This window comes from Corvus hawaiiensis, chromosome 4, assembly GCF_020740725.1.
Source record: "Corvus hawaiiensis isolate bCorHaw1 chromosome 4, bCorHaw1.pri.cur, whole genome shotgun sequence".
Lineage (NCBI taxonomy): Eukaryota > Metazoa > Chordata > Aves > Passeriformes > Corvidae > Corvus > Corvus hawaiiensis.
Window position 1 is genome coordinate 77,154,354 of NC_063216.1, and position 9,575 is coordinate 77,163,928.

At 48.0% G+C, this 9,575-nt stretch overlaps 1 long non-coding RNA gene across 1 annotated transcript in view; it reads left to right on the forward strand.

Annotated features, from left to right (window-relative positions):
• Positions 1-9,186, forward strand: part of LOC125324303 — a 34,906-nt gene extending 25,720 nt beyond the window's left edge. The window contains exons 3-4 of the long non-coding RNA XR_007202918.1: positions 3,890-4,066; positions 8,974-9,186. This is a non-coding gene — a long non-coding RNA (uncharacterized LOC125324303). The remainder of the gene's footprint in view (positions 1-3,889; positions 4,067-8,973) is intronic.
• The last annotated feature ends 389 nt before the right edge of the window (positions 9,187-9,575 follow it).

Genomic DNA, 9,575 nt, shown 5'->3' on the forward strand with positions numbered 1-9,575 from the left:
TTTGTCATTATTCGTAATTCAGGCCACTTATCTGCAATCACATTTCTCCTGACTACTTGTGTTCCCTGTGATGGGGGTGTCTCAGGCCATTAGTGACTAACCCTCTGAATAATTAGGCTGTGAAAATCTAATGGCAGGATTTATTATTTTTATTATTATTTGCTACTTTCCACTCTGTTTTGATAATTCCATTTGGTGTTGGTCTGTTTTCATGGAGAACAATGCTCATTCATATAAAATCTTTTTTTTGTTGTTGTTCAAAATGCCTTTCATCATGTGATTTAACAGACCATGAAACATCTGAACGTTGGTTTTCAGATTTTCAACCCAGTGCCAATATTTTGATGACATTAATACGTTCCTTGCATCACCCCTGGAATACTTATATGAAGTCACCCTATTATCTTCTCCTTTTTCAGCTGTCCTTTGTGTCCTTTCCTCATGGTCCTCCTGTGATGCATAACAATTTCTGTGCTAGAGGTTTCACTGACGGGCTTCTTCCACCCTAAATGTCACTCTTGGACACACCTATGGTGAGAATTCCTACTGGTTCCACGAGAAACTCCTGGCTCCACCCCACCCTGCATAAAGATGCTGATTTTTCTGTCTGATTTACTTGTCGTCAGTGACCATCAGCTGGCCAGGACCCTCACAGCCTCCTGCAGTCCTTTGCATTTCATTTAAAACCAGATTTATTTCACCAGGCCCTGCTGCATGTCACCCTCAGCATCCCATGGGACAGGTGATGAGGAGAGCAGGGGGCTCCTGCTCAGGGAACAAATCCTACTGTAGGACTCTCTTACAGCTGTCAACGTGGGCAGTGCTGCAGTCATGGAATCATGGAATCGTGGAATGGTTTGGGTTGGGAGGGACCTCAAAAGTCATCTCCTCCCACCCCCTGCCGTGGGCAGGGACATATTCCACCATCCCAGGCTGCTCCAAGGCCTGTCCAACCTGGCCAGGGCCTCACCACCCTCCCAGGGAAGAGTTTCTTCCTAATATCTAATCTGAATCTCTCCTCTTTTAGCTTAAAACCATTTCCCCTTCTCCTATCACTGAGGAAAAAGTCACTCTACCTCTGTTTTACAAGCCATCTTAAAGTACTGGAAGGATGAAATGAGCTCTCCTCCTCTCCTCTCCTCTCCTCTCCTCTCCTCTCCTCTCCTCTCCTCTCCTCTCCTCTCCTCTCCTCTCCTCTCCTCTCCTCTCCTCTCCTCTCCTCTCCTCTCCTCTCCTCTCCTCTCCTCTCCTCTCCTCTCCTCTCCTCTCCTCTCCTCTCCTCTCCTCTCCTCTCCTCTCCTCTCCTCTCCTCTCCTCTCCTCTCCTCTCCTCTCCTCTCCTCTCCTCTCCTCTCCTCTCCTCTCCTCTCCTCTCCTCTCCTCTCCTCTCCTCTCCTCTCCTCTCCTCTCCTCTCCTCTCCTCTCCCATCCCATTCCTCCTGACAAACACTAAAGGATTTGAAGACCAGATTTGCTCTGTCTCTACACCTTAATTTTAAAACCAGTCCCTTGCATTTTCCATTCCCCTCACGAATCCCTGACTCTGTTGCTTTCTGCATTCCCTGCACTCGAGCAAACTCTGCTCATTTATCTGCAACTTGCTGAAAAAACTCATTTTTTTTCCCCCACCACAAAAAGCTGTTGTCAAAAACTTCAAATCATCTCATCCATCAAGTGCCATGTGCAGGGGACGAGTGTGTGACATGTCCAGCTGACAGATCCATGCTCCTGCTGAGGTAGCTCCAAGGTTAGCTGGGCTCCTTGGGGTTTGTCTGGACCAATACTGAGCACAGACACAAACCACATGCTCCCCCAGGGCACTTCCACACTTCCCTTTTTCTTAATTTGGGGAACTAAATTATGGCACAGCAAAAATGCTTTGGTAGCTGTGAAAAAAAAAAAAAAAAAAAAGGCCATTTCACCAGAGCTCTTGCCCTGAAGCAACTTTGAAACCCTCACCCTGGGATTTGTGAGGGAAATGCATTCCTTCTGACAGCCCAGTCCATGCCTCAATACCTTCTCCTCACCCCATTTGTTGTATGAATTTATTTCTCCCCACAAAAGAAGGTTGAAACAGCTGGGCTCTCTTTGCTTTCCTGTTTTTGCGTGTTCTGCTGGCTCATCTGAGAGCTAAATCATTGCGTTTTTGAGCCAGTTTTGCCTGTGAGAGTCTAAGTGCCTCTATTTTGGGAGGCGAATGTGTCGGTGGGAGGAGGGGACACCACATTTTCCATGGGCTGTTCTGCCTCGAAAGCCAAGAGGTGAAACCAGAATTCATTCCCAAAGCTGCCACTGGTTTGTCAGACTGCCTTGGCAAAGCCACTTCACCTCCTGGAATCTCCTGGGATGCTGATGCTCCACGCTGGCAGACAGGGAAGGATCTGCTGGTGAAGGTCTGAGGGGACTGGGAGCCAACACAGCCTCGAGCATGGAGCTCTCACATGGCAGATTTAGCATCTTGCATGGCCTTGTCCCATCTGTGCCGACAGCTGGGGCTGGGAGGAGCTGGAATGTATTTCCCTGCAGAGCTGTGGCTCTTCTTGGAAGAAGCAGAAGCAGGGAATGGTGGTTGTGGCAGCTGGAGAGGTTAATCCCCACAAATCTCTTTTAACTCTGCTGATCTGCTTCCTAGAGGAGAGAACTTAAAGGATGCCCCTGGATCCCTGGAAGTGTCCAAGGCCAGGCTGGACGGGGCTTGGAGCAACCTGGGATAGTGGAAGGTGTCCCTACCCATGGCAGGGGGTTGGAATGAGATGATCTTTAAGGTCCCTTCCAACCCAAACCATTCTGTGATTCCATACCAAAATTACAATGATGTGCACACCTCCCTGAGCTTTGTGAGTGGCACCTCAAAAATTAGGATGTGCCCAAATCACCTTGGAAAGAAAATTACCTCTGCCCCAGTTAAAAGCAGCCCATTCTGCCATCCTGTGCCCTGACTCCTCCAGCAGAGACAGATTTCATTCCACATTTCTCTCTGTGGCCATTTGCTGTGCCAAGAAAACGGGAGTGGTTAATGGCCAGGAGAGATGGGAACTTCAGGTGGGTTTCAGGGAAGAGCTGTGTAATTTCCAAACTCATTTAACAGCATGGAAACACAGGCTGAATATCTCGACTTTCAATGTCATTTTGAGCAATCTACAGAGCACAGTTTTCTCCTTCAAGGCACTGAGCCTTTTTTAGAGGATGTAATTCCACAATGAAGAGCAGAGTCGGGAGGGTGGAGCTGGCCATGAGCAGAATCTGAGTGAAAAGAGGCTGGGCTGGAGGTGGAAGTTGAACTTCCAGGGCTGAACTCACAAGCTGTGAGCACAAGGTGGTAAATAAGGAGGTGGCTGAGCATCAAGGATGCTCAGGAAAGGAAGGTAAGGTTTGCTGACATCTTTCCTGACTCATCTCTAACAAGATCCTGCTTCCATAAGCTGCACCCATAGCTGATGCCTATAAATACAACTCCAGAATGAGGCAGGCTCCCACAATAAATGAAGGAAAAAGCCATGTGGGAGACTTTCTCTCTTTGACTTTCTCATTTCTGAGTAATCATTTGGCCGTGCTTCATTGGGACAGAAGTTGTATCTTTATTACTCCTTATTATATCTTTATTTTTAGCCCTCATCACTTTTTGGAAATGGGCACAGCTGTTGTGTCCTTGTGGGATGATTTTAACACCAAAAGCTTTGTCCAGGTCAGTCCCATTTTCCTTGGAAAAGTGTAATTCTCCATCTAATTTTGTCTCCCTCTCAGTCTCCCAATCTGTTTGTTTAAACCATAATCATTGATTTGGAAGAGGTTATGTAGGCTTTTATTTAATTTTGGAATCACACCATTCTAAAAAAAATTAGTAGGCTGGGATTTTTAAAATTATTTTTTTTCATTCTCATTTCCTCTAGCTATTTGCTTTGAACTGGCCGGGCCTGGAGAATTTCAGCCGAAAGGTGATGAAAAATGAAAGCAGAAATGTAATACTGAAATGTTTAAATAATGTCAACCACAGCTGTCACCAGTTGTTCTCTGGGGAAGCAGTGAAGAGGGGGGCCCTGTCAAACAACCTGACCGTACTTTATGGGGTAAGAGATGCATTTTGGAGACTTCTGAGTCTGTGGAAGTTTTATCAGTTTGATTTTGGAGAGCTCACGGATGCAACAATGATTTTTTTTTTTTTTTTAAATGAATGATTTTTTCCTGGGAAACATGTTTATATTTTCACCTCTTCCTGCTGCAAATGTGTAATAAGTGGGAAGCAGTCTGCTGGGGGTCCTGTTCTTTCTTTGCTCTCATTCAGATTTTGTTGAAACCCTCCTACCCTGTTGAAAACGGCCTCTTTCCTCTCAAGAACATTCCCAAACATACGGCACTTTCAGCACAGACTGCGGAAAAAAATGAAAGCGTGCCTCACATTTCAAGAATATTTAGTTTTATTGCCCAAATCTCATTCTGCTCCAGGAAATGCAATTCCCATGTTTGCCCTTTCCCTCACCAGCTCGCCCGTGGTCCCGTCTGCAGCATCTGCTCTGCCAATCCTCCCACCAGGATGACTTGCCTTCGCTCCACAAATTTCTTCCTTGGGGATTATTTATTTTCAGCGCTGATCTAAAGCTCTCTGGAAAGGATGGGAAGATTGGAGGGACTTTGGAGCAAGGAATGACTCTTCAAAGCACTGTAGGAAGCAGTTTGCAGGACAGAAGCTGTTTTTTGGGAGCACCCGCCCTTGCAGGCGTTGCTCACATCCATTCCAGCCCCTTGAGGGAGCCGTCCTGGCAGGAAGAAGAGATAACAGAATCAGACCCAATGGTTTATTTGGCATGAACTGATTTTGTTGCACGAGCCGAATGCCAGGAGAGGGAGGAAAGGGCACGTTGCAGCACCTTGTGCCTGCAGAAGCAAACCTGAAGTATTCCCACATGCTCTAGATACAAGATTCCCCTCTCCATCTGCTTCGAGAGCTGAATTGATGCTGTCCCCGATGACTTCATTCCCAAAAAATCAGTGGGTTGCTTCTGCCACAAGTCATGTGGGCAGGAGAGGGCTGGGAGGAGGAGAAGGAGGGGTTTTACATCATGAAGATAACAAAATCATGCCCGTAGTGTGCTGTGATTTATTGCTCTCACTAGTCTCATGGCCTCAATAATTTTGGTATCCTTGCACAGCTTCTGCTCTGGATTCTTGAGTCTTACCCTGTTTTGTGCTGCTGCAGCAACTCAGCCCTTCACAGCCTCCAGGAGAAGTCAAGAGGGGTCTCATGTCTGAGGTTTACTCCACAGTTTCAATGTCCCCAAGTTATTTGCAGCATCCTCCATCATCTGGTGTCCTGGGGAGGGCTGGCCAGGTGTGGATTTGAGTTACAAAATCGTGTCTGTGCTCCGATACCAGCACTGAGAGCAGCCAACAGAGCCAGCTGTGGGTTTGGAGGCGTGGGAGCAAGCAGAGGGAGCAGGGTGTTGCAGTGGGGATACTGCAACACGCATATATCAAACCAGGAGTCCCGTGGAAAGGAAATATATATGGACAGACAGATTCTTGATAGCTGTTTCAGAGAGATGTTTATTTCTCCAGCCGCATGGCCGGGGCTCTGCCGAGGAACTGTTCCAGTCACGGGACCAAGGGTCCTTCTGCCCGCGCAGGGAACACAAACCAACCAATGGGAACGAGGCTGAGCAGGGGCAGGGAAGCCCCGTGTCTGTGCCCTCAGGGCCCCTCTCCCAGGGCTACACGGCAGGGGAGGGACCCCAACACCTCACCCGTTTTATTTTAATAAAAGGAGAATGAAAACAACTGGATAAACATAACAAGAACAGTTTCAAGACAAAACAAGCCACCCTCCTGAGTCTTTAAATGTCCAAACAGATTCTCTGGAACATCTTAGGGCTGACAGAAGGGAGACAGAACTCTGAGCATGCTTTGTGGGGAAACTGAGGCAGGAGAGGGTTTAACTTCTTCCCTCCCCCTTTTCATCCCCCACTCGGCATTGGAAAGGGATTTTTGGGGAAACAATTGGCAAAAGCATGGTTTTGTGAGGGAAACCATGGGTGAAAAAACGGATTGGGAATACACTGGGGGTAATAGGACATAGGGTAAAAGGGAAAGGTGGGATTAGGAAAGGGAAACTGTAGGGGGGGCTTACAATGGAGATATTGTCTAACATGACTACGATTTTTTGCATATATACTGCCTTTTACAGGAACACCATCAGGCCCAGTGACCTGCGATGCTTGTAACCCTTTTCTCCCTAGTACAATATTAAATTCCACCACCTCTCCATCTCCCAAGCTTGGGATGCATTTTTCAGGGTTATTCTTTTTAATAGCAGTTCTATGCACGAATATGTCTTGCTGGTTGTCACACCTTGTTATAAAACCATAATTTTGCTTAACATTATACCATTTTACTATCCCTAAGGTCTTAGTTGCTATGATCTTTTCCTTTTTCCGAGTGGCTGCTGTTTTCTGTCTCGCTGCGTCTTTGCTGTCTCTTTCGGTCGCTCCCGTGTTGGAATTGTCGGAGCTGCTGGTGCCTGCGCGCTCTTCCCGGGGTCGCGTTCGGGGCCGCACGGGCCGGGCCGGGCCGTGCCGCTCAGTTCTCCGTGCGTCGCCTCCTCTGGTCGCAGCTTCGTTGCCGATGCCGGGCGCTGCACCCACGTCTCGGCCGGGCCCCCGAGCGATGACCCCCCCGCGCCCTGCTCCAGCGCGCGTCTCGGCTGGGCACGGCACCGTTCCACCGCCACCGCCGCCAGCCGCCGCCCACGCGCCGCCCCTCTCAGTCGGGCGTTCACGGGGCTCGCTCCACCACGCGCTGCACAGGACCGGGCGGGCACTGCCGGGTCCCGCCGCTCCCACCGCGCCTCGCTCCGCCGCCGACACTGCGGCTCGCGTGGCTCCGCCCGCGCGCGGGAACTGCCTCGCTGCTGCTCGCAGAGCGCTCGGCGCACGTGGCCTGGGCCGCACGGTCCCTGCGCCACGCTTCCCTTCACCAGGACACAGCTGACATTGCTCAACAGTCTCGGTAACTAAATAATATTCACGAAAATATTCTTCCATCGGCATATATTTTGACTCCAGTATTAACTGTGTCCAAACGGTTTTCCAAAAGCCCTTGGTAAGAATTAAATCCCAAGAAACATAGAAAAAGTTCTTAAACAACCATGCCAGGAAGTGTTTCAGTTCTTTTTGAGCTTGAATCAAGCTAAAATTTACAAATCGTTGTTCAAGAATCATTTTAAGTTTAAGATAAATGTCCATATGCGGCTCTGAGAGCCAAGAGTCTTCCCACCGTTCCTCCATAGTTTAGATATGGAATAGCAAAGCAAAACCAAGAAGAGGAATCCAAAGTTTCCAGGGTTTACTCACACAAATCAGTCGCTTAGGGATCGGGGATCGTTCTGCTCACAAATCTCCACCATTTGTTGCAGTGGGGATACTGCAACACGCATATATCAAACCAGGAGTCCCGTGGAAAGGAAATATATATATGGACAGACAGATTCTTGCTAGCTGTTTCAGAGAGATGTTTATTTCTCCAGCCGCATGGCCGGAGCTCTGCTGAGGAACTGTTCCAGTCACGGGACCAAGGGTCCTTCTGCCCGCGCAGGGAACACAAACCAACCAATGGGAACGAGGCTGAGCAGGGACAGGGAAACGCCGTGTCTGTGCCCTCAGGGCCCCTCTCCCAGGGCTACACGGCAGGGGAGGGACCCCAACAGCAGGGAAGGGTGGCATCACCAGGATGTCATCCTCAGGATGCAGCAGGAATCACCAGGATGCCTGCCCCAAACTCCTGAGGCAGTGGTGCTTTTCTCTAAGCCTTTTTTCGGCATCTTTTGCTCAGTTTATTGCCCAGGGAAATCCTGACTTTCCCAGAGTCTTGCAATCCCATTCCCACCCAGGCTTAAAGCTCTGGGACACCTCTTTCTTCTCTGTCCCAGTCACCACAGAGCTCAAGAGCTGCAAAAGGATGGGTCAGGGAGATTATTTTGCTTTAAAAAGCCTCATTTTATCTCAGCTTTTTCTTGCAGGGAAGGATCCACAGTTGTGCCAACAGGGAATTTCTGCTCCAGGAGAGCCAGCAGTCTCACAAACCCACTCAGCTGTGATGATGGAGATTCAGGGCATGAACCAGCAGAACCCTTTGGTAATTCCTGCAGAAATGAAGAGTTCTAGCTGGAGACCAATCCCCAGGACATTCTTTCTAGGATGGAAAAATTTCTTTGCTCTGTAACTGGCACAGCAGGGACATAACATTCGGCTTTGCAAACGCCAGGAGAACACTGGTGGGGGGAAGGAGAGCTTTTCTCTCACCTGCATTTCAGGAACAAAACTTGAAGAGTCTGAATTCATCCCTACATAAAATATTTTGAATTCCTACAGAATTTAAAATAGCTTTCCAACCAGCTGTACCAAATCACAGGCTGGCTGAGGTTGGAAGGGGCCTCTGGAAGTCACCTGGTCCAACCTCCCTGCTCATACGTGGCCACCCAGAGCCAGCTGCACAGAACCATGACCAGACATCTTCTGATCATCTCCAGGGATGGAGATTCCAGAGATTCCACATTCCCAGTTCCATCTCAGGGAAAGAAAGACTCAAGCCTTGCAGTTCACTCTGAAAGATCCTCAGCCCTGTCAGCTGTTTGTGGATGCAGGGCTTGACACTGCACAGGTCTTTAATTCCAAAGGTGTGAAATATTGCCTCGGGTCAATTTGGAAAGCATTTTTCTTCTAGAATTCAGCCTTGAAACACACAAATCTCATCAACAAGAAGCAGAATGAATCTTTAAAATTGGCCAGCGTGGAGGACCTGCTGCCTTAAATTCTCTTTTAACCTTTGCAGTTCTTCTGTTCTTTAAATTGCTGCTACAGCTACTTAATTTCCCTCCCCAACATTTTGGTTGTTTATTGTTATTGCTATTGCTATTGTTTTCATTGTTGTTATTATTATTATTATTGTTATTGTTATTATTATCTTGTTTCTTTTCCTGTCACAGGACTGCAGAAGCCCTGGTGATGCCATGGCCATGTCACAGGAGGCAGCAGCTTCCTACAAGGACACTGACCTAAGGATAAGGAAACAGCTCCTGTTCATATCCCACCATGGTCCTACAGGCATCTGGAAGCTCCCCACAACCACCCGTGGAGATCTTCATCCCCCCCCTTAACTGTGTGTGAAACTTATGACAGAATCAGAAAGTCACAAAAATAAAAAAATTCTTGAAATTCTGATTCACGAGTCCCTTAAATAGTTCTTGTGCTTTGTGTTGTGGTTTTTTTGAGGGAAATCTTTGGGGGATTTTCATTTTTGTCCTTGTTTTCTTATTATATTTACCATGGAAACAGGAAATCATGGAATGGTTTGGGTTGGAAGGGACCTTAAAGATCATCTCATTCCAACCCCTGTCATGGGCAGGGACACCTTCCACTATCCCAGGTTGCTCCAAGCCCCATCCAACCTGGCCTTGGACACTTCCAGGGATCCAGGGGCAGCCCCAGCTTCTCTGATCAACCCATGCCAGGGCCTCCCCACCCTCACAGGGAAGAATTTCTTTCTAATATCCGATTTATGTATCTTTATCTTTTTAAACAAAGCATT